At 42.8% G+C, this 13,960-nt stretch overlaps 1 protein-coding gene across 2 annotated transcripts in view; it reads left to right on the top strand.

Moving 5' to 3' along the window:
* Positions 1-13,960, top strand: part of POMGNT2 (protein O-linked mannose N-acetylglucosaminyltransferase 2 (beta 1,4-)) — a 28,462-nt gene that overhangs the window by 1,308 nt on the left and 13,194 nt on the right. The gene's annotated exons all lie outside the window — the stretch shown is intronic.

The raw sequence follows: 13,960 nt of genomic DNA, 5'->3' as shown, positions 1-13,960 counted from the left end.
TCAGCCTATTAAAAAAAAAACTCTATCTGTTGAAGCTCCGTCTCCGGGTCCCCATGCACTGCCGTCACATATACCATAACATCATTCGCTTGCTGACCCAAAGATGGAGCCAAAACTTTAAAATTGGACCTGCCGGGGGCGTCGGAAAGGTGAGAACAGTGGGGTTTCTTTTCATAGACTCCGAGCCGAGTTAAGGTTTTTCAGCACATTTTTTTGTTTTGAAAAACTCAGCTTAGTGTATATGGTACATAAAATACTTTCCAACTCTTTCAAATACACCAAGTGTTGGAAATTCATCTTATAACTATCAGTCATAACAGGTATTCTTCAAATGCATGGGGAAATTTTTATGTATATGTTGTACAGATGAGACATTTCTTCTGTGTTTTTGGTCAGAAGGCAAGTTTTATACATGATCCTCAGAACCTCACTCTAATCTACTGAGAAATATGTTCTTAAGGGGGTCATAGAAGGTAATTAAAATAGATGCTATCTAGAAGTGCCAGTCATTTTTATCCTTTTATCTTTTAGTGTTACTCAGCCTTAGAAACATTTTTATTTATTTCAGAAGTGAATACAGTAATGATGGTCTTACAATACTTATTGAGAAAATAAGATTCTCTCCCATTTTTAATTAGTCACTAGTCACTTAGTTAGTGAGCAGAGTTTCTGAGGCTTCTCCAGTAGGTATGTAGTTAGATAAGGAGAGAAGACTAAAGTTTAAATATTTTATTTTCTAGAAAATTTTTCATTAGATAAGTCAGCTCAGATCTCAGTAACTTTATCATTTTATCCTTATCTATCAGCTGTGTGTGTGAGTATCGGAGGAAACGCTGATCAAAGCCAATTGCCCACAAGGGAGCTTGGTCTGACATACGTCATCTATGTGCTTTTAGAATTTATCAAACCAAACTGAGAATCATTGAACCAATGTCCGTTCTAGGCTCTGTCCATTGAATCCTGGAAGTGCACAGAGTAAGTTTGTTGGACCAAACTTTTCTGTGGGCAACGGGCTTTAAACACACTGCTAAAAACGGAAGAAATTGAAATAACACTCGGTAAAGAAAATTATACAAATTTTTAAACAAAATTATACCATTATCATATGTACTTTTGATATATGCAATTTGGCTATAAAGTTGAGCTAAAATATGACTTGTTTTATGTTTCAACCATGTCTCTCTAAACAAGCAGCATATTATAGGACAAGAGAGGGTAAACTGATTAATATATATTAATATATGTTGTTTGGGTTGTGCAGTTGGTCCTATGCGTGGTAAATAGCCCATCATGTATAGTACGACCGTGTGCAGCACCCTGTCTCACAACACCGTGGCCGAGCCAGGCGGCCATGCCATCAGAGATAGAGCGTAGGTCCTTTTTTTTACCTGATTTGTGACGCAGCTGCATGACTTTTAATGGAAAGGGGAGGGGTGAGGAGTCCTCCCTTTCCACCATCCAGGACTCCTGTTCTCTCTATTTTATGGGGAAGAATACTTGATGAAAAATACTGATGGTAAAAGGAAGTCTTCCCTTTTATCAAAGGTTCCCAAAGACATTCATGTAGGGAAGGCTCCATTCCATCATGCGTCTGTTGTTCTGAATGGAGAAGATTAAAAAAAAAAGTATTTTTTTGTTACAAATAACTGAAGAGAAGATCAACCAATACAGGGCAGTGTCTAAGCTGAGTCTAAGCATCAATTTAAATGAATTACAAATAATACAAAATCTATTCAACAATCTGTTCAGTTCATCCCATTATATAATATTCGGAATAAAGCAGTAGTTCTCTTTAAACAAGTTTATCTCTTGTAAGGTAGTCCAGCAGTGGAAGTATTGACATCATGTTCACAAGACTTCTGATCCTTTCCCAGTCCTCAGCACTGAGAGCCGTAGCTGACCCTCCCGAGAGGTATGTTTTTTTTAAAACAAAATTTCCATAAAACCTTCAATCTAAAGGATCAGAAAACACCTTTTATGATAATGCCAGTAGATGAATCTACACATGGCAAACTTATTTCCAAAATGTCTGTAACTCATTTATCAAAATCCACGTACATGCCCCTAAACCCTTTCGACAAAAAAGGAACTGAGGTGCAGCCATAGAAATATCTGCAGTAAATTGGCGATATGTGAATATAGATGTGAATATGCTGGATAAGAGCAGGTTAATTGCTTATCATCTTAACGCTGGATAAAACCTAACAAAATCCTTGATTATTGTGGCAGGATTACAAAGTCACTTGCCAAGTCTGTCCGTCGTTGCCTCATTTATCATTTAGATCTAGTACTATTAGATGATGTGAACACTGTGGGCATACTGAATATTATATCACATTACACGGAGTACATTAATATATGAATGCTTGTTTAAAATGAGAAACCTAGGTTTCAGTCCCAGGAGTAAGAGTTTTTAGACTTTCACTGAATACAAGCTGGAGAGTTGCAGATTTAGAGTACCGTATATACTTGAGTATAAGCCGAGACCCCTAATTTTACCACCAAAAACTGGGAAAACCTATTGACTCAAGTATAAGCCAAGGGTGGGAAATGCATTGGCCACAGACCAATATAGCCAGCAAGCCCCCAGTGGTATATAGCCAGCCCCCTATAGTATACAGCCAGCCCAGCCTGCCCACTGTAGTATACAGTCAGCCCAGCCAGCCCCATGTAGTATACAGCCAGCCCAGCCTGCCCCGTTTAGTATACAGCCAGCCCAGCCTGCCCCCTGCAGCGTACAAACAGCCCAGCCTGCCCCCAGTAGTATACAGCCAGCCCAGCCTGTCCCCAGTAGTATACAGCCAGCCCAGCCTGCTCCCAGTAGTACACAGCCAGCCCAGCCTGTCCCCAGTAGTATACAGCCAGCCCAGCCTTCCCCCAGTAGTATACAGCCTGCCCCCCAGTAGTATACAGCCAGCCCAGCCTGCCCCCAGTAGTATACAGCCAGTCCAGCCTGCCCCCAGAAGTGTACAGCCAGCCCAGCCTGCCCCCAGAAGTGTACAGCCAGCCCAGCCTGCCCCCAGTAGTATACAGCCTGCCCCCCAGTAGTATACTGCCTGCCCAGCCTGCCCCCCCAGTAGTATACAGCCAGCCCAGCCTGCCCCCCAGTAGTATACAGCCAGCCCAGCCTGCCCCGTTTAGTATACAGCCAGCCCAGCCTGCCCCCTGCTGCGTACAAACAGCCCAGCCTGCCCCCAGTAGTATACAGCCAGCCAGCCCTGGGTAGTACACAGCCAGCCCAGCCTGTCCCCAGTAGTATACAGCCAGCCCAGCCTGCCCCCAGTAGTATACAGCCAGCCCAGCCTGCCCCCCAGTAGTATACAGCCTGCCCAGCCTGCCCCCCAGTAGTATACTGCCAGCCCAGCCTGCCCCCCAGTAGTATACAGCCAGCCCAGCCTGCCCCGTTTAGTATACAGCCAGCCCAGCCTGCCCCCTGCAGCGTACAGCCAGCCCAGCCTGCCCCCAGTAGTATACAGCCAGCCCAGCCTGTCCCCAGTAGTATACAGCCTGCCCAGCCTGCCCCCCAGTAGTATACAGCCTGCCCCCCAGTAGTATACTGCCAGCCCAGCCTTCCCCCCAGTAGTATACAGCCAGCCCAGCCTGCCCCGTTTAGTATACAGCCAGCCCAGCCTGCCCCCTGCAGCGTACAGCCAGCCCAGCCTGCCCCCAGTAGTATACAGCCAGCCCAGCCTGCCCCCAGTAGTATACAGCCAGCCCAGCCTGTCCCCAGTAGTATACAGCCAGCCAGCCCTGGGTAGTATACAGCCAGCCCAGCCTGCCCCCAGTAGTATACAGCCAGCCCAGCCTGTCCCCAGTAGTATACAGCCAGCCCAGCCTGCCCCCACTAGTATACAGCCAGCCCAGCCTGCCCCCACTAGTATACAGCCAGCCCAGCCTGCCCCCACTAGTATACAGCCAGCCCAGCCTGCCCCCACTAGTATACAGCCAGCCCCCACTAGTATACAGCCAGCCCCCACTAGTATACAGCCAGCCCACCCTGCCCCCACTAGTATACAGCCAGCCCAGCCTGCCCCCACTAGTATACAGCCAGCGCATCCTGCCCCCAGTAGTATACAGCCAGCGCAGCCTGCCCCCAGTATACAGCCAGCCCAGTCTACCCCAGTAGTATACAGCCAGCGCAGCCTGCCCCCAGTAGTATACAGCCAGCCCCCAGTAGTATGCAGCCAGCGCAGCCTGCCCCCAGTAGTATACAGCCAGCCCAGCCTGCCCCCAGTAGTATACAGCCAGCCCAGCCTGCCCCCAGTGGTATACAGCCAGCCCAGCCTGCCCCCAGTGGTATACAGCCAGCCCAGCCTGCCCCCAGTAGTATACAGCCAGCCCAGCCTGTCCCCAGTAGTATACAGCCAGCCCAGCCTACCCCAGTAGTATACAGCCAGCGCAGCCTGCCCCCAGTAGTATACAGCCAGCCCAGCAACGTGTGTTGACTCGTGTATAAGCCAAGTTGAGGATTTTCAGCACATTTTTTGTGCAGAAAACCTCGGCTTATACAAAAGTATGTACAGTAGATGAAATTTTTTTTGTTTTGGTTTTATAGTAAATACAAAAAGCCCTGAAAATCTTCAGAACTTGTTGCTGAGTGTTAATGGGAATTTGTCATCAGGTTTTCACCTTTCATCTTTATTAATTTAATTTTTAAAAAGTAGCTAGCACCTTGCCAGCAAACTCATTGAGTCATAAGTTGTGGGTTTCTCAGCTGGAAAGCCTCCCTCATTCACCCGTCCTTCAGGAGTTTCTCTTTAGTGAGTCACTGGGTGACTTGGCCAACGTCTCCCTCAACCCTCCAATCCCCCCTCCCCCTTGCGACTCAGTGAGTCTCATGTCAAGGTGCCAACTACTTTTTTTCAATTTATTTAATAATGATGTTAGCTATGGATGTTTATAATTAAAACAGAATGGGAAAGAATTAGAAAACGTCTATGGGAACCTGTCGTTAGGTTTAAGCTGAAGGGATGCATGGCATGGACGCCTCTGTCTTTTGTCAGTTAAAACAAAAATGCTGGAAGCAAATTGACATCTTAGGCCCTTTTAACGTGCATTTAAATCTCAGAATCCTCTACTTTTGAAAGTCATGCGCGTGAAAAACCATACAAGTCTATGGAGATACAGCAAAAACGCATTGCACTCTGAGACACACACAAGTCCAATGCAAGTGCAATGCGTTTTTCACGCATCAATTGCCATAGAAAAGATAGAACTCAGTCCTGAGCCCTTTTCAGGCACGTTTTCAGTGCATGAAAAATGCATTGAAATTGCATTAGACTTGCAGTTTTTCACTGACCAAACCCTGATCTCACTTTGATCAGACTCTGATGTGATATGCAACACAAGTATGAAAGAGGCCTAAGGGTTGCGACGGTGAATTTGCAACCTCTTTGAGACATTTGCCAACCTACTCCACTTTTCGTTTTAGCATGCTTATACCTGCTTATTTATCAAGAGCATCCATATGTGTAAGACAGATGAAGTGCAAATTTTCAGAAATATGCAAAGATAGGCACACATTCACCCCAGCCCCCTCCTGGCATAGAAAATACTTAGTTATAATATAATTAGTTGTATGTAAATTTTAGTTTTTTTTTTAAAAAAGTCTTAAATCCACTTCAGATATTATGGTAAATCCTTATACAGGCAGTCCCCGGGTTACATACAAGATAGGGTCTGTAGGTTTGTTCTTAAGTTGAATTTGTATGTAAGTCAGAACTGTATACTTTATCATTGTAACCCCAGCCAAATTTTTTTTGGTCTCGGTGACAATTGTATTTTAAAAATGTTTGATTGTCATTAGAAACATGATTAACAATAAAGCTTCATTGTAGACACCAGTGTAGACACATACATACATTGTGTATACAGTATGCTGTTGTCTCAGTGAATAGCCACATGCACGCTCCAGCGTGGAGAAATGTATTGAGAACATGTGAATTGTCTTCAGAACTGTAAGATTATTTTTTACTGTGTTTGTGAACAACAAATAGATATTAAGCATTTTTATAAAACTTAAAAAGAGTCTGTGCTGGTGGATACAAATATTAGACATTTGCATAGGAATAGTATTCTTTAACCCTTAAAGGACTCAGCCCTTTTTGGTTTTTGCGCTTCCATTTTTTACTCCCCTCATTCCTAAAGCAATAACTTATTTATTTTTACGTTTACAGAGATGTGTGAGGGTTTGTTATCTGCAGGAAAAATTGTATTTTTTAGTGGTGCCATTTAATATTCCATGCAATGTACAGGAAAGCTGGGAAAAAATTCCAAGTGCAGTGAAATTGACAAAAAAAATTTGAGGCGTTTTCTTGTAGGCTCTGTTTTTACAGGTTTTATTCTGTGCTCCAAATGACACTTTCTCTTTATTCTTTGGGTCACAGGGATACTAAATTGCTATAGGTTTTATTCGGTTTTAACCTGTTGGCGCTCAGCGTTCGATATATTAGACGCAGTGCTGAGCCATAACCGGCACCCCTGAGCCAAACCGGCATTGGGACACACGGGGTGCCGGTTATAACTTGCCTTTGGGGGGTCTTTCCCCCACAATCAGAAGTACATCAGTATTGCAGAGTATTATCATGAACAAGCAATAAGATGATTGCGTATTCCATGTCCCATGGTGGAAATAGTCCATGGTGGAATAGCCCATAATCCCCATAACATATAAAGAAACATATAACTCTAAAAAAAAGTCTAAATCAAAACACAAGCCCCACATATATAGTATCACCACGTCCATAACAACCCGTAGAATAAAAGTAAACAATTATTGAACCCGCACGTTTTTAAAAAAAACTGTTACAAACTCGATAAAAATTACAATTTTCACCTATTGAATCCCACAAAGAATGCAATAAAAAGTGATCAAAAAAACATGAAATGCAGAATGATACTAGTGCAAAGTACAACATGTCCCGCAAAAAACAAGCCATCAACCAGCTCTGTAGCCAAATAAGTAAAAATGTTATGTCACTTGGAAGACGGCAATGCAAAAATGATAGATTTTTCCACACATTAGGTTTTATTTGGCAAATCTAGTAAGATGTACGAAAAAATATTCATGTCTGCTATCCCCGTAATCGTATCGACCCATAGAATAAAGATAACATGATTATTAGGCTATACGGTGAACACCAAAAAAAAAAAAAGTAAAAAATCCAGTACAGAATTGATGCTTTTCTACTCCTGCCCTCAAAAAAAAATTCCTAAATTTTCAACAATAGGGGATACCAACCCCAAAATGGTAACACTGGAAAAAGCATCTCATCCCGCAAAAACAATGCCGTCACATGGCCCCAATAACGAAAACCCGAAAATTTTATAGCCTACAAAAGTGGCCAAAGAGGAAACTAAAATTCTGGCAGCTGCAGGACGCTCCTTCCCTTCTGCGCCCCGCTGTGCCCCCATAAAACAAGTCACGTCCACATGTGGGGGGTCTCTGTACTCGGGAGAAGTCACGGCCACATGTGGGGAGTCTCTGTACTCGGGAGAAATTGCATAACAAATTGTAAGATGAGTTTTCTCTTTTTATCTTTTGGAAATGTGTAAATTTTAGGGCTAAATGAACGTATAAGCAACACAATTTGACCATTCAAAATTTCACCTCCATTTTGATGTAATTACTATGAAGATCTCAAGGGGTTAACAATCTTCCTAAAAGCTGTTTCTGATAGTTTAGTTTGAGGGGTGCAGATATGAAAATGGGTTGGTTATATAGGGGGGGGGGGATTGATGTTAAATAAGTAAAATTTCATTCAAAACTGTATTTATCCCCAAAATGGTCAATTCTGAAAATACGGAAAACCGATATTTGATTTGTAAGCCGTGTGACATCAAAATAAATTATCCAGACATTTAAAAAATGATGAAAATGTAAAGTAGACATATGGGAAATGTTATTCAGCAATTTATTTAGCTGGTAAATCTAACTGCCTGAAAACGCAATGATTTAGAGTTTCGAAAAATGGCAACTTTTTAAAAAAATTCATAATTTTTTCTTTTTTTGTAAATAAACGCAAAACTCAAATTTTTTAAATTCAAACTTAAAATTAAGTAAAACATGTGAGGAAAAAACAATCTCAGAATCACTTTGATAAGTAACAGTGTTCAAAAGTTATAAAAACCGTATAAAGTGACACAAGTCAGAATCCATAAAATGGGACTGAGCCTTCAGCTGTAAAATGGCTGTGTCCTTAAGGAGTTAATACATTTTAAAAAATTTTAATCTTTTGTACATAAAAAAATATTTTATATTTTGACTAATTCTGTGGCCAATAGCTTTTTCACACTTTGGAGTACAGACCTATGTATGGTGTTACTTATATATCAATTTGGGACCTATATGACTGTTTAATCATTTTTTATCCAAATACTCATGGATGGAAAAATGGAAAAAGTGGCAAATCGGACATTTGGGAGCTATTTTCAGTTACGGTGTCCACAGACGACAATAATCTTTTTAATATTTTGTTAGAACAGGCATTTTGGGACGTGGCAATACCTATCATAATTTTAACTGTTTATTTTTATATGTGATCTGGGGAAAGGGTGTGATTTAAACTTTTTTTTTTTTTACCATTATTTCAGACCCTCCAGGGTACTTAAAACCTGCATGGTCTAATTGCTATATACTGCAATACTACTATAACCCCAGACAGAATCTTTTTGATCTCTGTGACAATTGGACCAGGATTAACAATAAATCTTAACTGAAGGCATAACTGTTACAGCTGTTTATTGTAGCCTGAGGCTTAAGTACAGTAAATTACCAACATCCAGAGGTCCGTTTGTAAGTTGGGTGTTCTTAAGTCAGGGACCGCCTGTATAGGATAATTGGGGTCCATCTTATGGGGGTGTTTGCCTTTCACTGGATCAACACTGTAGAAATGTAGGATGGACTTGAGTCTACTTTCAACATTACTGTGTAACTATGGAGTATCATGGAACCCTACATTACCTAAATTTGGTTTCTTAAAAATCTGCAGGGGTCTAAAAACCAGCCACAAATTGAACAACAAGTTATTAATTTCGATGAGGGAGGATAATTGGCTCTGACTATGTATCCCCCAACCATATTCCCTGCCAGAGAAGTTTTGCAGACCCTCTACACAACCACATGTGGGCATATTATTTCCACAAAGATCAAGGGGAGACTTTATTAACTTTAAAATTATTTATAAAATTCTATTTATTAATAGTAAGTCTTATTATAGAAAATTAACTCCTCCATATCCATACTTAACAATTACCTTTACTGCTTAAAAGGAACTTGTCACCACATTTGCACTTATACAGCTAGTTACATGCTCCTATGGGCCCTATTAAGTAACTGATACCCTTCTTTTAGCTAAATATTGTTTCCTTCACATCCCCATAAATCAATTTTATCTTATATTACCTATAACAGTACAGTTTGCTAATGTTAGGAGGTTAAAGGACATGAGATGATGTCACTCTGGTCACATGACATGAATGTAAAGCAGAACTGTCAGTCAAAATAAAGGGGCGTGGTTCACTGGCAGCCCAGGAGAGGGAAGAGTCAGCAGACATGAGTCAGGAAAGCTAATTTGCATATCAGACAAATACCTGTAATTAAGGTACAGTGTCTCACTGGCAGCTAATTTTAGGTGATAGGGGGAGTACTTGTAACTCTTTATCAGCAGGCTGTCGCAGGTGTCCCTGCGATCCATGCCTCGGACCACAGGCACACCTGTGCATCTCCCCATGGCAGGTTGACCGCATCGCTGATTGGCACTGGTAATTCCTGCTTTCCTATAAAGACCGGCGGCTCCCTTCACTTCCCGCCGGATCTTTGCCCTAGAGAAAGCTTCCCAGTGAGTTCCTGTGACGTTCCTTGTTCCCGTTCACTGCCTCTGCGATGACCTCTTGTTGTGACTTTGAACCTGACCTCTGCACCTCTGCCACCTGCCCTGACTTTCTGCCTGTGCCTGTCCTCGAGCCTGGACTCCGACTCTGTACCACGACCTTGGCTCCCACCGTGGGCTAATCGCGTCTGTGGAACGACCTGGTGGCACCCCGCTGGAACAAGACCATCCCGCTTTGCAACGAGCTCTGGTGAAGACCAAGTGCCACTTAGACTCCGGTCCAAGGTGTCGGCTAGTACCATCTCCCGCTGTGGTTCAGGGGGTCCACTGACACCGAACCCTGACACATGCATTGTTAGGCAGGGTGGTAAAATTCTGGTGACAGTTCTTTTTTGAAATACCTATTTAGTAAAGATAATCAGGAAACCCTCTTAGTAATGTGGTTGTTCGCTAAAAATACAGTTAAATGTCAGAGGACTCTCATAATGTATCATTAATTACAACTCTCCCCTCTCTTGCTCACCTAACTTCCTGGGAAAGGCTGTTCATCTGTTAGAGGATCACTCCTCCAACCAGGGTTTGGCTGAAAGGTCTCCCAGAAGTGGACCAAGAGCATTGGTAATAAAAGAGGGAGCAGTATATAAACATTTATTATTATGCTTGCCCCCCTGTAGAGTCCCCTACAGGAACACACCTTCAATAGAGGATTTGAATGTAGTAGAGAATATCTACAAAGAGAGTCTCTTGCACTGGAAGATCCGAAGAGCTTTGCATGAGGCCCTTGCTTTCCCCCATATGGTTCCCCGTATGGACATCTCCCTTCTATCATCTTTCAGTTGTTAATTAGCAGTTATCATTAATAAATATGAATGGGGCTGCTACACTAATTCTGCTGTTAAAAATAAAAGAATGGCATGATGTAATCTAGATGACACAGAAGCAAACTGCTATGAAATAACCTCTGTGGGCCCAGGTTTTGTTTCATGGGACCCTTCTACGGGTAGATATTGTGTAAAGAGAACCCTTTAATGAACACGGGGACATTGTATGTAATACATGTTTTTAAAACAACGTTTTCCTTTTTTAGTAGCAGCCATTTACTAGCATTCGTGTTCTATCATTTCCATGATCGTGTCTTCGGCAAGCTGTGCACTTACTTGTTAATTTATTAATGCTTCCCACATGGCTACTACTGTATTATTTATCAGACCATAGATCCTGCCACTTGATATGCCTTATGCTTTTTCATTTCTCCCCCTGCTGAATGGAGAAGGAACCCATCTGATACACAGCTGTGGCTTTTGTGTGGGGAAACGCACAACCCTCCCCAATGTAAGGTTTTTAAGAATATTACAAAGTAGACCCATAGCAAATACCAGTCAGAAAGCAAACAGTGTAATTTACCCAGACTGCAGCTGCTCTGTTATAAAATTGGGTGGATTAATGGTACATTCCATTAATATGTACAAGCAGTGGGTAGGCTGATAGTTGTCATAGACTTTCCTACCTCCTTGTACATGGTGAATACATGGTAAACAGGTCTCATCCATAAGTAGCTGTGCTGCAATGTATGGTGCTGGTCTAACCAGTTACCTCTACAGAAGGCCTGTGGTAAAGCCAAACATTGTTCCTGTTTCTCATGCCACCTTGTAAAGAATCGAGAGGTGTCAGCAAGACCTTCATGTTCTGACTTGTGTCATTTTACTATTATGAGTAATGCTAATGTTATGAGTAGGCATAGACTTCCTAGGAATTTTGTGGCATCTCATGTACATTCCTAATGACTGAACCTTTATATCAGTGATGGCAAACCTTTTACAAACCAGAACCAAAATCCACTTATTTACCGTGAAGTGCCAGCATGGAATTTTATACAGTAACTTATTTCTACCTGTTTTTCCACATCTTTCTATTGTATCGGCCCCCTGAGGCAACCAATACAGTTGACAGAAGGAGGGCAAATTCAAACTTCTGTAGCTTCTCTCCAGGGTCTCTATGTACAGGAAGAATGGTGGGTCCAGGAGGATGACTTCCAAAGACAATGCAGTTCTGTCAACACCTTCTCACTTTTCCGGCAGTTCCAAATAGCCAATGAATTGTCGAAACTCTTAAGTTGCCTGGGACTGCAGGAAGATTTGGTGGATTTAGTCATATTTGGTGAACTCTGTCCTTGGACAATGGCCTGAGTGCCCGCAGAAAAGGCCCTGAGTGCCACCTCTGGCACCCGTGCCATAGGTTCGCCACCACTGCTTTATATGATCTGTGACATGACACAACATCCTTTTTACTACATCCATGACGTATCCATATGGTGTTGCTTTATATGCCTCCTCTGTTGATGATTACTCACTAACGGATTACCATCACTCCTTAAAGGGAACCTACCACCACGAATCTACCTATAAAGGTAGATCGGGTGGTAGGTGGATCAATAGGACGTGAGGATAGCCCTTTTAAGGGCTAATCCTCACGTCCCCGCACTGTTTTGTGAACTTATATTAAAGGTTTCTGCTAATTTTGTTATGTGGCTACTGGGGCGTGGAGTAGCCGCAGCTGTGGCTACACGGCGTGGCTACTCCACGCCCCAGTTGCCACTTTACCCCTCCTACCCACAATCTTCGGCGCGCAGCTCCTTGCAGCTGCGCGCCCTCGTCTGACGAACCTGCCATCTGCGAATGCGCAGAACAGCAGGCCCGCGCCTGTGCGGTCACTGCTCCGAAACAGGCGCGGGCCTGATCGCCGGACGAGGGCGCGCAGCTGCAAGGAGCTGCACACCGAAGATTGTGGGTAAGAGGGGTAAAGTGGCTACTGGGGCGTGGAGTAGCCGCGCCGTGTAGCCACAGCTGCGGCTACTCCACGCCCCAGTAGCCGCATAACAAAATTAGCATAAACTTTTAATATAAGTTCACAAAACAGTGCGGGGACGTGAGGATTAGCCCTTAAAAGGGCTATCCTCACGTCCTATTGATCCACCTACCACCTGATCTACCTTTATAGGTAGATTTGTGGTGGTAGGTCCCCTTTAAATATGTATAACCTTTTCTCATTTACACAATGCACTTAAATCAGTGGTTCTCAACCTGTGGGTTGCGATCCCTTTTGGGGTCAAGCAACTGTCTCACAGGGGTCGCCTAAAACCATCGGAATTATGTATTCTGGTGGTCCTAGGGACCAAGACACTGCTTAACAATCAGTCTTGGTCCACTTCTTGACCATTCTCTCCTGTAACTAAATAATCAAATGTACATGTGCTTTTAAAGGGAACCTGTCACCACATTTTCACAAAGCCCGTTAGATACAGGTTCCCAAAGAGCCCTTAACTAGGTGACACCCTTCTTTTAGCTAGGTTACATCCCCATAAATTAACTTTATCTAATATTATCTGGCATTAGAGGGGGCGTATCATGCACGGCCTGCACCTCCCATCTAGTCCCTATGTCTCTTCTCAGGATGTCATGTGACCAGGGTGATATCATTCAAGGCCCTTTACCCAGTTACGTTTGCAACGTCTTCCCTGTGTATGTATCTGATAACATGAAATAACAGCAGCTGCCATGGAGGATGAGAAGGAGTAGAAATCCATAGAGGCTGCTGTGATTTCATGTTATCAGATACATACATAGGGTAGACATTGCAAATGTAACTGGGTAAAAGGTAAAGATGATGTTATATGACATGAAGTGCCTAATGATGTAAAAGAGCTCTATCTCCATGTCCTAGCAGTGAGACCTGTCAATCATGAACAAGGAGGCAGTTAACACTGCAAATACCAGACCACATTAATATCATTGAACTCACATCAGGTTTATAAACAGTTTTTTTTTTTTTTTTTTAACATCGCAGCCATGAAAGGAGCCGTTTATGGATAAGGACAGTGCTTTTTAATTATAGTTAATTAACTATTTATTTTGGGTGGGTCCATTTGCAGAGAGCTGCAGAACAGCAAAGAGGCTGTTAGAGTGCAAGCAGGTAAGTACTTTGTACCGATGGCCACTGCATAACTCCCAACTTTTGGGCTACAGAAAGAGGGACCCCATTGTCCCACCCACAAACATACTATAATATTGAGCTTAAAGAGGACAGGACCTGTAAAAACGGCAGGAGCTGCTTACTAAATAGATGCAGCAGTG

The sequence above is a fragment of the Engystomops pustulosus genome, chromosome 5 (genome assembly GCF_040894005.1).
Source record: "Engystomops pustulosus chromosome 5, aEngPut4.maternal, whole genome shotgun sequence".
Taxonomy (NCBI): Eukaryota; Metazoa; Chordata; class Amphibia; order Anura; family Leptodactylidae; genus Engystomops; species Engystomops pustulosus.
The sequence above is the reverse complement of the archived record's forward strand: the minus strand, read 5'-3'. Positions and strand labels throughout refer to the sequence as shown.